The sequence below is a fragment of the Zingiber officinale genome, chromosome 9A, assembly GCF_018446385.1.
Source record: "Zingiber officinale cultivar Zhangliang chromosome 9A, Zo_v1.1, whole genome shotgun sequence".
NCBI classification, from domain to species: Eukaryota; Viridiplantae; Streptophyta; class Magnoliopsida; order Zingiberales; family Zingiberaceae; genus Zingiber; species Zingiber officinale.
Window position 1 is genome coordinate 134360677 of NC_056002.1, and position 20018 is coordinate 134380694.

General features: G+C 36.8%; 1 pseudogene; it reads right to left on the reverse strand.

The window, feature by feature from the left end:
* LOC122021151 overlaps positions 1–20018 on the reverse strand; it is a 93926-nt pseudogene that overhangs the window by 35614 nt on the left and 38294 nt on the right.

The following is a 20018-nucleotide window of genomic DNA, read 5'->3' on the forward strand; positions in this document are numbered from 1 at the left end:
TTAGATGACGGTCCTATATAATATTTTTTAATTAAATATAAAAATATTACATGTGAGCCAATAATTAAATGCACATGATTATCACCAATATCAATATGCTACGTAAATTTATTAAATTAAAAAAATGACATATATAAACTAAATGACAATTTCAAATCGTGAATTGATTAAAATTAATAAAAAGAGATATTAATAATAAAAAAAGGCTTGTTTAAGGTTTTTTTTTGCCAGACCGGTTAAAAATAAAATATTTTTTGGTCTGTCAAAAAAATTGATCCATTATCGAATTTAATAAAACCCTAAAATATAAATATAAAATCTTAATAATATGGAGGCCCCTAGAATAGGGAGGTCCTAGGCAGCTGCCTAGGATGCCTCCCCCTAAAGCCGGCCCTGCCACTGATAGCAGCCTAACCACTTCATATACCGAAGTTGTGCAAGCATTTGAGGACCATTTCAGTGCACAACTTGGAACTAGAGTGGACAGGTCAGAATTTCCACAGCAGTCCCACCCATTTGGCCGGCTACTTCACTCCGATCAGCATGCCCAACTCATTCGTATGCCTACCTCAAATGATATAAAGAAAGCGTTGTTCGGCATTGGTGATCAGAGGGAGCCCGGATTGGATGGATATGGGTCTATGTTCTTTAAACAAGCATGGGATTCTGTTGGACCAGATTTTATTGTTGCAGTTCGGGAGTTCTTCCATAATAGGAGGTAGTTCTTCCATAATAGGAGGTTATTACGCCGATTGAATCATACCTTGATTGCTCTTGTCCCAAAGTCCGCACGCACAAGCAAACTAACAGATTATAGGCATATTTCCTGCTGTACAATATTCTACAAAGTTGTATCAAAGTTGTTGGCAGCTCGTATTTCTGGTGTCCTAGGCCATATCCTCCATCAGGCGGCTTTTGTACAAGGCAGACTGATCACTGATGACATTCATTTAGCACAAGAACTCTTCTGGAAGTATCATTGAAAGCGAATCTCCCCTTGTTGCATCATGAAGATAGATTGGTACATTGGGATTTTCTTCGGGATGCTCTTGTGGGCCTGAACTTCCCCCAGTAGTTTGTGGCTTGGATCATGGAGTGTGTGACCACTACCCTCCTTCTCGTTGGCCATTAATGACGGGACTTTTGGTCACTTCAGGGGGGCCCGAGAACTAAGATAGGGAGACCTTTTATCACCATATCTATTTGGCATTTGTATCGAGATCTTTGGGAGGCAGCTGCAGCAGTGCACCAACGGTCCAGATTCATCTTCCACACATAGTGCGGCCACCTCAAACTAGCCCACCTAGCCTATGCTAATGATATTATACTTTTCAGTCATGGTGATGTAGTATCGGTAGGCACACTGACCACTTGTTTGAGTGATTTTGGGGCAGCAGCAGGAATCGAACATCTACTTAGCTGGAGTGGATAAGTAGACACAGACAGCTTCTTTCCATCACAGGTTGTCAAAAGGGTGCTATGCCTTTCCGATACCTTGGGATACCACTTACTATTGAGCATCTCTGCCACTCTAACTATTCCCCCTACTTGACTCATTGATCAGACGGATCAATGCTTGGCCGAAGAAGATCCTATCTTATGCCGGCAAGGCGCAGCTCATCATCTCAGTACTTCAGGGGTTCAATGCTTCTGATTGTCCATTCTACTGATACCGCAGAGCATCATCGATCGCACTTACAGTATCTATCAATCTTTCATGAGGACGTCCAAGCACCCCAAGTGTCTTGAGCAAATATGTGTCGGTCGAAGGACGAGGGATGCTTGAGATTCAAGGACTTACGGGCCTGGAACTGGGCTCTCCTATGGCGGATTCAGGAGGAGAACGCACTCTGGATCAAGTGGGTTCATCGCACCTAGGATGGTGGGGTAGCCCGAGCAAATAACTTCTTCAGACGACCTAGTCTCACAATGCCATGGGCCCGGATGGTGTTGAAGACTTATCTGCAGCTAAGTCATATAGTCACTTTCTGGATGCTGGCACTGCGGAGACTTCCTACCAAAGATAGGCAGGATTATCAAGAGGATCGAGTGTGCACTTTTTCTAGACAGGCACCTAAGACACGCGAGCATTTGTTCTTCCAGTACCTCCTATTGTAGAGATATGGTGGAGGATTCGAAGATACCTCCATATGTGCCCGAAGATGTCTTCATATCGCCGAAGACTACCATGGGGAGTAGGACGTTGACAAAGGCCCTTCTATTGGCCTTGTCATCAATAATACCCTATGTATGGAGGGCACGTAACCATAGTTGTTTTGGTGAAGGACAAATGTTGAGATGATACTTAGGAGTGTGCAGCTCCATGTATACAAGTCTTTAGGTGTCTACTTAGATTTGATACTTCCTCATTTTCTACATTTTGATACATAATATACAACTTTTAATTATCCTATATATATATATATATATATATATATTAAGGTTAATAAGCGACCATAGAAAAAAATTGGGCAAATAAAATAAGGAAATGATAATAGAAAGATATACTCAACAATGGAGTAGAAGAACTAGGGTAAAGGAAGATAAAATTAAGAGGACACAACACTTAAGAGGGCACGAAGATAAAGAGAGGATAGATTAGGAATAAGATATAGAATACTAAAGAAAGAAAAATGAAAGAAATAACTTTTTATTTGTAAGGAAAGAATAAGGAGAGAAGGAAACAAATCAAGTATCAAAATGTGTATGATTCATGGATGATGTTGTTGAGCATGATAGTGAATTACAGGATAACTAATACTAAGACCAAATCAACAAGTTTCAGCTCTGATACCATGTTGGAAATTGGCAATTGCATTAATTGAAACCTTATCTAATACATGGGATCACTTATTCTTCATAAAGTAAGTGACTTTTCTAATAAAACCCTAAAAACTCTAACAAACTTTTCTAAAGTAATTTATCAAAAAAAATAAAGAGGCTATAGAATATTTTTATATATGTTTACAATTTTCTCACAGATGCAAATTATCTTCTGCAATACAGAAAATATGATATAATAAATGAGTTAATCAAGAGAAAAAATTGAGATAATTTTTGGCTGCAAATAAAAAATTTAAAGAACACTGACATTCTATTAAAAGGGTGGGTTAGAGATAAAAAAAAATTGAGATAAATGTACAAATTAAAAGGGTAGGTTAGAGAACATTGACATTCGATTGATTGAAAAACAAGAGTTACCTTTACAAAAAAGTCTCTCCTTATAATTTATCTCAAAGTTTGTGTTACAGTATTAACAAATTGAAATATTTTGTCATTTAATCAACTCATTTAGAGAATCATTCAGTTATTTGTATCTATTGAACCAATAATTGTGATAATAATGGCCAATTTTTTAATTTGGGTTAATTTTGTACTGCACATTGATATCTCTGGAATATATTTTTCCCCCATTTGATCATTTAATCCTGGATTTGCTGCTGTATCTAAATGTCAATGATAAATGAGGTTCTGCAGTTTTTTCAGTGTGAGATTATTAAACTGTATCTTTAAGTCTTTAATACATATTATGCAAAAAAAAAAATGGTGGAGGTCCATCTGAAACAAAAATACAGATATAGATGGAATAGATTGCCACTTTCTTGTAGTTATTCTAGTACACCCAAATTGAGAAAAATAGTTCATAAAGGTAGAAAACAAAATTCTTCCACGTCAACAGATGAATAATATTCTGAGAAATGGAAGCCATGAAGTTTGGAGTTATATATGTATAGTAATAACAAAGCAACTTTCCGTCATGCCATATGTCTAGATTCCACAAATTTACAAATTATGGCAAGGTCTCAAAAGAAATATCATTTGTGATGAAGTTAACTTGGTTTAGATTTCCATAAGAGCTCTTATAGAAAGTAATGCCTGACCTGTAGAATTGGGATACAAGCATTTGTTCGTTTAGCTTGAGCATTCTTCATAAAATGTGATTCATCTGCAAGGACAAACTGAGAAAGAAGCATTACAACAAAAGGCTAAGTAACGAGTAGAAAGGTTTATGCCAACATGAAGAGGTGCAGTACTATATATCTAAAACTAACTCCTTTTAAGAAAACAAGATTTTGTAAGATCGCTGATTTCGGAAACAGAAGCTCACAGCAGAGGGAGACAAAATTAACTCCCAAACTTAATTATAAAATCATTTGGTTAAGAGGTTCGAATTATCTAACAAAAAAAAAAGAAACATGCAACAATGTTAAATAAAACATTAACAAAAACATGTTTGAACAAAAGTCTAATTGCATTAGCAAAGTTAGCTAAAGTGTTCCTATCATCATCATAATCAGCATTTTCATTCTGACTTTGCAAATGGTAACAATTGCAAGTAATAGAGACCAAGTTCTAAAATATCATTCCTTGCTAGAGTTTCAATATCCAACCAAAACAAGACAATGACAGTACCACATCGACACTCAACATGTGATAAAGTATGCTGAGATGAATTTAGATGCATTTTACTCCTTTAATCCCCTCCACTAAGTTTATTTGGTTCTAAAAATATAATTATAATAATTAGATAATCAAATGAATTAAAGAATTATTACGTTGTACTATGCCAACACTAAACATGCTTCAACATGTAGCAAAGTGTCTCAAGATGAATTTGTTTACACTTAAAGGCTTCAATATAGAAAAGTGGAGGGATGAATAGAGAAAAAAAAAGTCGATATAAATAAACGGAAAATGCAACCTTTTATTACATGCACTCATTTTCCCACTTTAGTATCTGTTGCAGCTAGGAAAATGTGTCACTTGACCTACAAAGCTTTCTCCTATGATCTGACTTATGTAAATCAACACGCGTCAAAGGGCTCGCCAGAAGTCATCTCGGTGAGACCCTCCAATGCCTAAGTCATCATCCCCCATGGCAACAATAGAATAGAAAAAAATATAGAAGAAGAGAAGGAAAGCTAGGGTTTCATATCATTGCCAACCTTTTATAGAGAATCATGGTCTCAAACCCTCACGAGTTATTAGATCTTACGAATTGTAGGTCGTGTGTGGGCCTGCTAAGTTGGAAGGGGATCCTATTTCCCAGTATCATGAGTCACCCCTCCAAGTCAAAATAAAGAGCAGAGTCAAATGAAGTCTAACTTAGCGTGGGGTGCTCAGGTTGCAAAGCTATAAGAGCAACTCGAGAGGCGGAGTTGGGAGCCAAATCGCCAAGCTGCATGGAGTACTCAAACTGTTGAGTATTCAAGAGCAACTCAAATAGTTGAGTCGCGTGGGGCACTCGAGGTAAGATATCGAGTTATGCTAGGGACTCAGTAATTTGCACTGAGTCGTGAACTGGATGAGAATCATGCAAACTAGATGTACTAACGTGGACCAGAACCACATAGGCTAACTTGGCTAGCTTTGCACACTGTCCTTGGATATCATGAGTCCCTCAAAGTCAAGGAAGTTCCATTTAGGGAGAGTGGGCACTCAGGCTGCTATAAGAGCAATTCAAGAGGCCAAGTTGGGGAGACAAGCCGCCAAGCTGAATGGGTAACTAGGGCTAGTCGAGAGCAACTCGGGATGTCGCGTGGGGGGAGTGACTCGGGAAGTCACAGGAGTAGTGTCAGGGGATTCGATGACTGTCTTTCCTAAGGATTGATCGGTATGAAGGAGATGACCCCAGAGCCATGAGCTAATGAGATATAGCTTGATCCCAAGAATTTAAGTAAACCTCTAAAGTCTGAGAGAGAATATAAGAAATCCGACTCAATCCCACTGAGGCTGGGAGAAAGTGGAATAAAGAAATTCATCTTAACATCAGGTAGGCAAGGGAGAAAGATATAATAGGGGGAAGCATCTACAACTTGGTCTTCACCTCAAATGAACCAACGACATCGGGGAGAACATAGTCGAGTTAGCCTTTAAGCAGGAATGGGGGTCACTACCACAAAATTACAAAATATCTTAGTCTATGAGTTCTAAATACCCGCGGAGTCAGTGAGAGAACAAGAAGCTCAATCTCATGACCGAGGGCTAAAGAGAGAATAAGACGAGGGAGGAGAGAAGCTTGATCTCACAAAGACCGAGGGAAAAGAATAACAAGCTTAATTTCGCGACCAATGGCCGGGGAGAGAATAAGAGGCTCGATCCCACACAGATCGAGGAGAGAAGCTCAATCACGCGAAGTTCATGGGAGAGAATAAGATTCACCATCCTGCAACTAATGTCGAGAAGAGAATAAGAGATTCAATCCCACGCCGACCGGGAAGAGAACCTCGATCCCGCAGAGGTCATGGGGAGAGAATAAGATGCTCCATCCCACGATCGAAGTTTAGAGAGGAATAAGAGACTCGATCCTGTGTCGACTAGGGAGATAAGCTCAATCCTGTTGAGGTCATGGGGAGAAAAGATGCTCAATCCCGTGATCAAATAGGGAGAATAGGAAGCTCGATCCTACAATCAAATTTCAAGGAGGGAGTAAGAGGCTTAATCTGACGTCGACCATGAAGAGAAGCTTGATCCCGAGATCATAGGGAGAGAATAAGATGCTTGATCACGCAACCAAGGGTCGGGAAGAGAATCAAAAGCTCAATCCCATGATCAATGGTTAGACTGAGAGTAAGAGGCTCGATCCCAACCAGGAGAGAAACTTGATCCTGTTGAGATGTGAGAATAAGATAATCCAGCGATCGAGGGTCGAGGAGAGAATAAGAATCTTGATCACACCGACTAGGGAGAAAAGCTGGATCGATCCCAACACCAAAGGTCTGGGGGAGAATAAAAAGCTCGATCCCACGCCGACAAAGGAGAGAAACTCTATCCCGGTGATGGGGAGAAAATAAGATGCTCGATCCTGCATCGACTAGGGAGAGAAGCTTAATCTTACTGAGCTTGTGGGGAGAGAATAAGATGCTCAATCTCACGTTGACCGAGGAGACAAGCTTGATCTATTGAGATTGTGGGAGAGAGAATAAGATGCTCAATCTTGCGACCAAGGGTCGGGGAGAGAATATAAAACTTGATCTCGCTCCTAATTGGGAGAGAAGCTTGATCTCACTGAGGTCATGGCAAGAGAATAAGATACTCGATTCCACGACCGAAGATCAGGGAAAGAATAAGAAGCTCGATCCCATAAATAAGGGCCAAGGAAAGAATAAGAGGCTTAATCCCACAACCGAGTGGAGAGAGAGAATAAGAGGCTCTATCCCACGCCGACCAGGGAGACAAACTAGATCCCATTAAGGTCGTGGGGAGAGAATAAGACACTTGGTTCCGCAACCGAGTGTTGGGGAATTCTCATATAAAGGAGAGGCTGAGTGGGGATGTTCTCAAACTAAGTATGCGTGCAACGGGGAAATTTCCAAAGGCAGGCACACGCATCAAGGATGTGTGTGCTTATCAGGAATGTTCCTAAGCACAGTATATGAAGTGAGGATGTGTGTGATTGACGGGGATATTCTCAAACACATATGCAAAGAATGGATGTGTGTGCTTATTGAGGATGTTCTCAAGCACATAGTATCCGAAGCGGGGATGTCGTGTGCTTACTAGGGATATTCCTAAGTAGGGCTAATCCAAGCACATAGTATACTAAGTGAGGATGCACGTGCTTACTACGAATACTCCCAAGTGGGGATGTTTATGTTCTCAAGCACATAGTATCCGAAGTGGGGATGTTTATGTTCTCAAGCACATAGTATCCGAAGCGGGGATGTCGTGTGCTTACTGGGGATATTCCTAAGTGGGGCTAATCCAAGCACATAATATACTAAGTGAGGATGCACATGCTTACTAGGAATATTCCCTAGTGGGAGTGTTTGTAAGCACATAGTATGCGAAGCGAGAATGCATGTGCTTACTAGGGATGTCCCTAAATGGGGATGTTCCTAAGCGGAATATTCTCAAACAAAGATATTCCCATAGAATGTATAAGAAAACAGAGCTTGATCCACGACCAAAAGGCCTGAGGTTGGGAAGAGTAATATAAGAATACAAGGCTTGATCCCTCGATCCAAGAGACCAATGAAGTCATGGAAAGCATATTATGGAAAATCACCTCAATCCTCAGGAGGAGAGGATAATAGAGAAGACAACCTCGAACCTTCAACTCGGAAGGCTATCAATGGAGAGATAATATAGAAGACCATCTCGATCCCTTAACTCGGAAGGCCATCGCAAACAAGAAGAGAATAATTAGGAAGACCACCTCATTCTCACAACTCGGAAGATCAAAAAGTCAGAGCGAGGATAATAGGAAAGACTACCAAAGTTAGGAAGAGTATTATAGAAGATCACGTAGGGGAGAACCAATACTACGTCAATCCTGAGATCATGGGTCTAGGAGAATAAGTATCAAGTCAATCCCGAGACCAAAGGCCTGGGAGAATAAGAGTCGATCCCAAGATCTTACTTAAGCCCACATTCTTGATGCTTGTACCTATATATATATAGTGAATAATAGCCACGTTTCGATAGACAGTGATCCCATATATTGCGCTTCATTTCCCCTAGCTTTGAACATTTTGCCTAGTCTGAACAAGCCCAACAATAATCTGTTGTGCTTTCTTTACAGTGGATAAGAACCATCAAACAACAGGTCCATCATAATCACAATCTCAGCATGACATTTAGGAGATATTGGCCAACCAAAAATTACGTCTCCTATATCAGCTTCATTCTCGGATTTATCATTTCATAATATCAACTGGGATCCATCTCCCAATTCCTCTTACTCTACCTCATTCTAAATAGATGGCACACCTCATCACTTTCATCATCCTCTAAACTATTAATTAGCATGGAAACATGGACCAATAAGGAGAAATCAATAGACTACAAATATGGAGTGATCTTGATGCCTTCAACAAATAATGTTGCAGGTGCTAGAAAGAAAAAAGACAATTGTTATTATTGAGAAGAGATTGATGTTGTCCAATGATCCCTCTTTCTTAACCATGTCTTTCTTGCTTAGCACATTGTAGGATTGGAAAGTCAAGTTGGAAGCCATTACGCTCCAAAATCCAGTCCAATTAAAAGAAGCTTCTGTTAGAGATGCCAAAACTACACCTCTAACAATTGGCATAATAGACAGTAAAGCCCAAATGGTAGGTAACTCTCCTAAGAACAAGGAAGAAAGAGAACAGAGAAAAAGGGTTCCATAGCCTTAATTGTGTGTGTGTGTGAAAGAAACAACCTTCCCAAGGTTCATGTTAGTGAAAAGATTTCCCATTGTGTGGATAAGAGCCAATGGTAATATTGCAACAAGCTGTGAAGCAGAAACCTTAGGACGTTTGTAAAGACTAGTGGTACACATAAATAAGACAAGCGTTGATCCAATTGCCAGTGTGGAAAGTGGAAAACCTTCAGAACTTATTTGTTGTAGATGTTGAAATAGATATTAAAGAGGCACCATAGGCTGAACAAGGACACGAGAAACGACGTCTGACCTAGGTCACCTTCCTCCGTAGCATTGACTTCCTCCGCAGAGTTTCCGCCGGGGCTATCAAGGACAAAGGCAGCCCTGGCCGCTAAATCCCCTTCTTCATTGGCCTTCGATTCCATCCTTCTCCAATGCTTCTCTGTCTCAAAGATCAATCTGATGGAAGGAGAGATTTTTGCCGACTCCCCAGTGAGCTCCTTGACTAGGTCAAGGGCGACTTCCAAGGAGTTGTCAAGGTTGTCCACTATGATGGAGTGGTACCCTCCCTTGAGAAGCTGCAGCACAGCATTGTTTTAATGTACTCAGCATTGCCCATGACTAGGATGGTCCAATGCACAATTGGTGACGCGAGTATTGGATTGGAGAGGGGAGGGTCAGATGCAGCACGGCCAAGATATGAAGGGGCAAGAAGTGCAAAGCGCCCAGAAGAAGGAAGGGGGTCAATCTGCCGATGAATCTTCTGTTCATTGCCCTCCTTCTGTCGACTCTGCCCCTCAATCTCGCTCTCTAAGGGTTTTCTCAATGTCTTTGGCTCATGTTTCCCACACACAACACCAATATTACGGCTAGGAAAATCTACCGCTTGTTAGACCTAACGAAGCTCTTGTGCCAAACCTATGTAGATCAAAACACATCAAAGGGCTCATCAGGAGTCATCCAGGCAAAGCCCCTCTCATGCCTAAGTCAGCAAAACTAGGATTTCATACCATTATCAATCTTTTATAGAGGATCATGGTTCCAAACCCTAATAGGTTATTGGATCTTATGTATTACAGGTTGTGTGTGGGTCATGCCTCAATACAACCTGCGAGTGAGCTGGATCTGTGCCATGTAGGCTGAACCTGCTGAGCTGGAAGGGGATCATATCCCCCAAAATCACTATCCTTTCACTTTTCTACACTTTAAAGAAATGGACCTTTAGAGTCTATATATTTGGTAGGATAGGGAGAGAAGCAACTCGGAAATAAGCCTTCCCCTTATTTAGCTATTGCATTTGTGAAGGAATTGAGATTCCTAAACCATTGTTCTATTAACTGATCAAGTGATGTACCTAATAGTGCAGCTAGCCAGCACATTGTTTCTTCAATAGGCATAATGTACAGTCAACCTTTGATCCACCGGCACTGCTCTATTTGAAAAAGCACAGAGGTCTCTATTGAACTCTCAAGGCACGAAAGAGGTTTGTTGTAGAATAGAATTCAAGCACACCCAAATTTCTCAGCCCAGTTGACCATCTCTTTAGAAAGGGGAAGGCCTTCTGTTGGAAAGTTCAGGTGGAGATTTATGTCACAACGGTTCAAGTATGCCCCCTTTTGAGACAATGATAGTAAACTAGCTCGTCTCAGCAAGATTGCACGAATTGTCCCCTTCCCAGGTTACAAGCATTATGTAAGAGTCGACATCTGCAAAACCTTGCATCGGCCAGTAGTCAAAATCTCACTAGAAGACCCATTTATGTGTGGTTATGCCATGAATTTAAAGTCAATCATTACACCATAAAAAAATCTTCAGCCAAAAGTTGCAACCTTTCCTTATGTTCGAGACTACTAGAGTTCACCAATAGAAACAGGTAGAGAGTGAATCATCTACGTGTTGATATCCTTGTGACCTCCCATGAAGGAATGAAGAGGAGCTCCTTTGCCACCAGTTTGTCTATTATGGTTAGCTCCTTCATCCAAGTACCCCACCATCCAATGATTCACCCTTCATAATTGACTTGTTTGTTTAAAGAAATTTACATAAGGAAATCTCTTGATGGTACAGGAGATTTCGCGTTTTGCCCCAAGGAAAGAAAAAATTTAGGAAAAAAAAAATTAAAAGAAAATAGGTTGAGATACTATACACATATTCAATTATAGCCAATAGCTTCTGTATATACAATAAAATGTGCAAGGGGTTAAGGGAAATCAAAGAGTATATTATGTAATACAAAGAGATTTACTTATTTGAATATTATTATCCATATAACCTTATATAGAATTCAATAGAGGGATACAATCCACATAGCCAAACTTGAATAATTGGTATAAAGATGTAGCTTCGACGATGATATTAATTGATATTAACTTGAAAAGTTTCAGATATCACCACAGCACACTTCAACATTTGCAGATTCGTCTCAAGTGTCAAAACACAACATGAAACAGCAATTTAAACCTTACTCAACCCTTTTACCTATTCCTAGATTAACTTCTCCTCATATGATATGATCAATCCTTATCAATCATGAGCCTATAAAACTAGGAGCACTTCTTGAAGTGCCTCAAAGACTTTCTATTCAAATAGACCTCACACAGATCACTTTGTGTGTTGAAGATTATAGATCGATGAGAAAATTTTTTAAAATCTTATGTATATAACCTGTAAGCTACTATGAAATATTAAGATCTTTCCTTTCGAGAAAAATGGCTTGGTAATGCAAGATTAACTACACTACTGGCTTGAAGAAAAAAGGGCAGGCACATCAAACATAGTTTGTAATTTAAGATGAAGGCATAAGAATATCTTTCACAAATAGAAAAAGAAAAAATAGCAATCGAACTCACTCTAGATCCTAGGATCAACCCTACAACATGGAATCTATATCAATTATAAACAAGGAAATGCCATCAAAGGGCAACTCAGGGTCTTAAACAATAACAAGTAAATGTCATTTTGATTGGCTAATGATTGCCTAAGACTTAGGGTTTTGACTAGCCATCCTTAATTTGTCACAAAAATGCAAGTCAGAATATGAGTGCAGAAATAAAATAAATAAATAAATAGCATATAGACAAGAAAATGAGAAAATTTTAATTACCTTAAACTCAGAAGCCAATAAAATATCTTGTATCTTAGGAACTACATCATAAGAGACTATGTTGAATACACCATCTAGATGGATACTTGATTTTAGTTGTGACAATACTAACTTAAATCCAGCTTTGTTAGAACCTCCAGATTGAGATAGCACTACCTGCAAAGACCAATAACCATGACTGTTAATTACTCACTAAGAATCACATAACAGTCGTGTTTAATATTTTACAGGAAATCTATCAATGTTATTAGTTCTAGCATACAACTGAACTTTTAAGTTCAAGTTGTAATTTAAGGCTATCAAGGAGAAAAGGAGAAGTTAAGAAGAATTCAAATTCTGTTCAATGCATTATTCCAATGTCTAATTAGTCTAGCTCGTAAAGAAGCCAACAAATTTATGAAAAAGAAAACCAATCTTGTAAACAAAACTCTAGATGTTATTGAGTCTTCCAAGATCTTCAAATGCACTAGGTCCACGGCTAAGGGTTATAACAATGATTGGATAATTAGGCTGCTGTGGTGGCAATGTCCATAGACGTCAAAGCTGAGGTGAGTTTCTTAATTTAGTAGGGTTTTCTTATACTGCCTAATACACAATCTTCTTTCTCATGTATTTTTCTTTACTCGACCCCAAGGCAACAACCATGTCAACAAAGAAAAATCTTATTGCAGTGCCAAGGCATGTGCAAGATATTTGAAATCAAAGATCAATAGAATCAGAACCATAAGTCAATCTTTTAAGTTGATCAGTTGAACTAATATTCTCACTCATAAACATCTCAACTAAAGCTTTCTTAAGAAATTCCAATTCTCCCTAAGGAAATTTATTTTAAATACTGATTTTGCTGCTACCCCTAGCTTCAGCCCAAAATTTATCATATTAATACCATAACAACACATGATATGAGCTGGAACAGTCTGACCATGTTTACCTATGTTTATGCATGAATTTGGATTTTAGATATTTTCCTATATGCAAAATTTTTATATTTTTAGAAAACACTTTAGCCTCTCTTAAAAATTAACTTATCTCTCAATGGTTTGCATTAATAAGGATATAACATTTAAGGTTATCATACGATATTCTTGTTTATTTTACAAAATTGTCACAACCTTCCTTGAGACGAGTTATAAGGTTTACACCTTGCTGGACTTTCTATAAGAAATTGTTATTTAAAACAAGGTTTAAAAATCTCATGTTGTGCTAAAATTTGATCCTTGAACAAAATGGTACAATTCCAGTGTTCAGTTGTATTAACACTCTGCAGGTTCCCAAGTAAATATCTTAATCTTATAACAGTTATAATCCACTTGGCTTTTTTTCTTCCAAATATAAGTACTTATCAATTAAAAAGATTAAAATTTCAATCCAATACGCTACGAGCTATTACAAGCAGCGCAACTATCAATTACACCTTCGTTGTATTAAAATGATTGTCGTACGTTGGATGTGAGCAAGATTAAAAATATAGTTTCATGCTAGAAATTTGGTCCCAAACCGACTGTAATAAGGTTTCAGCAACGTGTTTGTGCCAACACTCAACGTGCTTCAAACACATCAAAACATAAATTTAGATGAGTTTTACTCATTTCATATTCCTTCACTTTATTTTCTTCTAAGACAAACCTTACAATTAGACAGTAAATTGAACTCAACATATTTTGACATGTGTTAAAAGGCATCAAGAATAATCCAGATGAACTTATTAATTTAATCTTTCACTAAACATTTTTTATTATTAATAAAATTATAGTAGTTAGATAGTTGAATTAGAAATAATTCTCTCTATTATATTTTAATGTACGTCAACATAGATTCGTATAAAATTAAAATCTGTAATCTTCTTTCGTTTATTTTTTTTACGATTATAGCATTTAGTTGCTCAACTGAATTAATTATAATTTTCAAGAAATAAGGTACAAAAAATATTTAATTTATCATAATGTGTGTCAAAGCATGTCAAGTGTTGACAATATATATATATATATATATATATATATATATATATACACATGAGATTTTAATAGCACAAAACGTCATTTAGCATATCAAATCTCTCTCTCTCTCTCTCTCTCTCTATATATATATATATACAGACAGATGACAAAAGAGAGATTATCAATATGAGATTTTGATAATTATAATAGAACAATAAGTCAAGGTTTAAAGTTTCAACCAAATATGACAATCGATACTGTTTAAGATCATTCCATTTTGATCCGGTGTTGGTAGCTCCAATGAGGAGGAAGAAAAAGAGGATTGATAAAAGAGGAGGAAGAGGGCTATTGGAGGTTGGAGGAGGCGGCAAAGGTGGAGGAAGAGAATCTACGGAGGAGGCAAAGGAAGAGGACCGACAAAAAGAGAGGACTTGCAAAGGAACAAGAGGTGGAGGAAGAGAACCAACGAAGGAGGAGGCGAAGGAGGAGAACGCAGAGAAATAAGAGTATGAGGTTGAGGTAGAGGAAGAGGCAGTCGAGATCAAGAGGAAGAAAATGCATATCATGTACCTCAAAGTAGCCCTAGTCTCCTTTGTCTTCACTTGTAGAGGGGGTCGCAAAAAAAGGAAGGCAGCCTGCCATGTCACTGTCTAGTGCATTCTCGTCACAGCCTTCTCACGTCACTCAGCAGATGGAACAAAAAACTTCATTCATGCCAACTGGAATGGAACAAAATCTAATTCTTGCAATAAGTTTGGACAATACCATCTAGCATGCAGAAGATTTCAAATCATGATGCATTGAATAATTTATCATTATCAATGTTGTTGGCATTTGTCTCATAATTAGTATAAAAGAGTAGCCTGGTGCACGAAGCTCCCGCGAGTGCGGGTCCTGAAAAAAGAATGGATCACATTGGGTCTATTGTATGCAACCTTACCTTGCATTTTGCAAAAGGATGTTTCCGCAACTTGAACCTGTGACCTTGATGTCACATGGCAACAATTTTACCGCCAAGGCTCCCCTTCAAAATATCATGGATATGCATATAATGGATACTTATGGAAGACTAAATAGTGTTCTAATTGTGTGTGTTCATGTACACAATTTTTAATTTTTAAATGATTTTTTCAAGCTTCTATGACAGCAGTACAATAGTGCATGGCTATTGCTAACTTAATTCTGTGCAACACCATGTTAGTACTTAGTAGTGCCTCAACCAATATCGCAAGATTTTAACCATTTGTGACAGTGTTGTCACCAAATTTTAAAATCTCAACCCATGTCGAGGTTTCGATCCTAGACCGAAACGATACAATTTCAATATCGTATCATGTCACACTGATACACTTTCGATATTTTTTTTATTTATATATAGTAATTATTAGACAAATATGTTTATTATGTATAATTTAAAAATAAATTTTACATTGATTTTATTTAAATTATCAATTATTGGATGACTTCTAAAATAAAAGACAAGTAATATTTCCTAAACAGATTAGATAGAAACATTTTAAGATAAAAATATATATTTCATATGTTTAAGAAATAAGAATCCTAAAAGCAAAAAAGCTAAATATATTAATATTCATAAATCCAAATTTCAAATTAATTCTAAGAAAAAAATATTATCTATAATAAATATATAAATTAACACAAAGATGTTACTTTATATATAATAATTATATAAATTATTTATTTATTTAATTATTAATTTAAATAATATATATCTTAAATAGTAAAAAAATATCAATTAAAAAGTAAAAAAGTAAAAAAGTAAAAAATAATAAAAAATTATCAGCATATAAATCTAATTTATTATTTTTTTTAGAATTTTTAAAATTTTTAAATAAAATTTAAAATAATAAAAAAAATTAGAATATAAATCTAAATTACTATAATTTTTTTAGAATTTTTAAATGAAATTTAAAACATTAAAACATAAATTTTCAAAATATTAATTATATATTTTATTGGGATGTCAGCGAACGTTAAAACTATGACAAATATTCAATGAATGGATCCATCAAACTATTGTGTTAATGCTAAGTTGTTCTCCAGAAGGAAGGCGTTGCAGGATCCAACTGTAATGTCTTAACAAGGACGACTATATCTCCAGAACTCGGACGCAGTGCTAAATATACAAGAGTTCGCGTTGAGGATTTGACTATAACGTATCGGCAAGGACCGCTACATCTTTGTGAGAACTTAGGTGTAGTGTTAAATAAGTAAGAGTTCTCACACCATAGGTTGGATAAGAACAAATATGATAGGAAAAATAATAATCTAATATTTAGAACATGGATTATAAGAACTCTGACTGGTAAATCAATGGAGATAGTAGATACGATAATTAGAAGAAAAATTAATATTTTGTGTGTACAAAAGACAAAATGGGTAGGCGAGAAGTAAAAATGATAGAGAACTCAGGTTTTAAGTTATTATACACTGGACAGAGTAAAATAAGAAATGAAATGGATATTGTTGTAGATAGTTCGTTAAAGAATGAATGAAGTTGTAGGAGTAGTTAGAAAATGTGATAAAATTATAGCCCTTAAGATAATAGTGGTGAAAGAAACTATGAATATAATTAGTGTATATACACCCTAAGTAAGATTAGATGAAGCTACCAAATCAAGGTTTTGGGATGACTTAGATGAAATATTACAAAACATTCTGCCAAATGAAATGATTTTAATAAAAGGTGATCTAAATGGGCGTGTTGGAGTGAAAAATGAGAAATATGAGCCATACATGAGAGTTATGGGTTTGGAACGAGAAATAAGGAAGGAAAACTATATTAGATTTTGTAATAGCATATAACCTTATATTAGCTAATACGTTTTTTTAAGAAAAGAAAACACTTAGTCACGTTCAAAAGTGGGAATAATAAATCACAAATTGACTTTCTTATGGTTAGAAAGAAGGATAAAAAGATTTGTAAAGATTGCAAAGGCATACATGGAGAAAGCTTAACTACCCCAATAGGTTAGTAATATTGGATATACGCCTCAAACATAATATCAATAGAAAGAAAATATATACGACTCATAGAATTAAATTGTGGAAGTTAAAGGATGGGAAGCAAAATATATTTAAATAGAAGGTAGGAGTATAAACATTAGATGAAATATACAGTGACTCTAATACAACATGGGATAATATAGTATCAAAGTTGAAAATAGTAGCTAAGAATGTACTAGGTAAGTCAAAGGAACATGCACCACTAAGTAAGGAATCTTAGTGGTGGAATGATAAAGTACAAGAGAAAGTGAAGGAAAAATGAATAGTAGAGGAATGCTAAACTAGAATTTTAGAGGAAAATACAAAAAAAGAAAGGTTTTAGGCTTAGTAGAATAAAAACAAAATATATGGAATTTAAGTTTGACAATATTAGGCATAATGAAACAATTGTTAAGATAGGAGATGACGAGTTGCCCAGAACCAAAAGGTTTAAATATTTAGGATCATTTTTGCAAAACAATGGAGAGATTGAGAGAGATGTCTTATATAGAATACAAGCAGGATGGTTGAAATGAAGGAGAGCGTCAGGTGTTTTATATGACCGTAAAGTACCTCTAAAATTTAAAGGAAAGTTCTACAAAATCACAGTTAGACCTACTATGTTATATGGAGCTGAATGTTGGGTTATGACTCGAGCACATGAGCAGAATATGAGAGTTGTAGAGATGAGGATATTAAGGTGGATGTATAGACATACGAGGATAGACAAAATAAAAAATGAAAGCATTAGAGAGAAAGTCTGAGTTGTATCTGTTGAGGAAAAACTCTGAGAGACACGTTTAAGATAGTGTGGGCATATACTTAGACAATTAATAAATGCTCCAATTAGGCGATGTGAAACTATGACAAACACGCATATCAAATGAGGAAAAGGAAGACCAAAAAAAATTTGTTTAGCAACAATTAAAACAAGATAAAATGTATTTAAGTATAGATGATGATCTAGTAGGAGATAGAGCTCAATAGCGTAAAAGAATTCAATAGCGTAAAAGAATTCATATAGTCGACCCCACCTAGTGGAATAAGGCTTGGTTGTTGTTGGTTGTTATAGTATTTTATTAGGATAATTTAATTAGGGTTTATAAACATGTTTGAAATATCACACCTAACTTGGGAATTGTTTAAATTAATTAAATCGAAAATTTAATTTTCGATCGATGAAATAAAAACATCACCCCGAGGGGCATCCGACGACGCTGAAGGCGCCGCGGGACACTTCCAACACCACGCATCCGGGATGCGGTTGTGTGAAGGGTGGTCGGAGGCATCCAGGACACCTCCGGGCCATTTGCGATGAGGGGAAATCATACCTCCGGAGTGGTCGTTGTTGCTCGTCGTTGCCTCCCCTGCTTTATATAGGATTTTTTTTATCCTTCCAAGCCTTAATCAATCGCGACAAAAGGAATTCATTCAATTAGTTTTGTCATGCGTGTTGTTGCGGACGCGCACTCGATTCTGTTTGTTATGCATGACGCACGCCTCGTGAAATTATCTCACACGGGGTGCCAGTTTCGCCCGAGCGCTAAAACAGTAAAAATCGTCCGTGCCGCCCAACACAGAACGACATTTCACTCCTTGGCCGTGACAGTATTACAACATCGTCGAGAGCAACTCATTTGTGGCCATGAGATTTCTTACAGCGTTGCTTTGTGCACTCACAACAGTAGATTCTATCAGATAAACTAAAATACCAATACGCAGGAAAGAGAATTTAGCTTTACAATTCAGGTAGAAAGCTTTTTAAGGAATGTAACAATTTACCAGAATATCTGCAGAGGGTATATTAAGCCACTGCTGAATCATCTGAAAACCATATTTAAAACAGTCAAATTAACTGAAGAACAATGGATATCCTACCATGACATCAATAGGCATGGTGGGATACTCACAAAAGCCCATTGTATACGCAAGGAAGATGGAGTAATAACAAGAACAGGCCATGCCTCAGGCATGCATGCAGCAACAGCAATTGCCTGTAGAAGAAAGCAATTAATTTCAAAACGCAGCAAGATTAGCACTCCATTGGGAGCAATAATATTTGCTGTTGCAAACCTAAATCAACAGTACAAAAACAAAAATGAAAAAGTAAATTCCTATTGTGAGCCTCTTATGATACAATCTGAATCCAATAATAGAAGAGAACAAAAAGGTGAATTAGAGAAGAGTTGACTTGAGCAGTTGTCATAAAGGATCAAGAATACTAAACTAGAATATGATACCCATATTGGAGACTATAAATTCACTTGCTTGATTAGGTTTAAACTAGCAAATAGCTAACTAAATATGTATCCTTTACTTCTTATGAAGTATAACAGTTTTGATTTAAAAATTACTTCACCATCCATTTAAAGCAAGATAAATATCAAAAACTGTGCTAGACAAATTTAAGCATGAGCTAACAAAATGCATGATTGGTGTAAGAGAAGCTATAGTCAACAAGTTTGTTTAAATGGCTTCAAATTGTTATAAAAAGGGTGAATTGGAGACGAGTTGACTTGAGCAGTTGTCATAAAGGATCAAGAATACTAAAGTAGAATATGATACCCATATTGGAGACTATAAATTCACTTGCTTGATTAGGTTTAAACTAGCAAATAGCTAACTAAATATGTATCCTTTACTTATGAAGTATAACAGTTTTGATTTAAAAATTACTTCACCATCCATTTAAAGCAAGATAAATATCAAAAACTGTGCTAGACAAATTTAAGCATGAGCTGACAAAATGCATGATTGGTGTAAGAGAAGTTATAGTCAACAAGTTTGTTTAAATGGCTTCAAATTGTTATAAAATGAACAATAATAGAAACAGCTCTCCTAGTTGTACCCTGTATGTAGATGTCAACCCAAACAGAGAGACTAG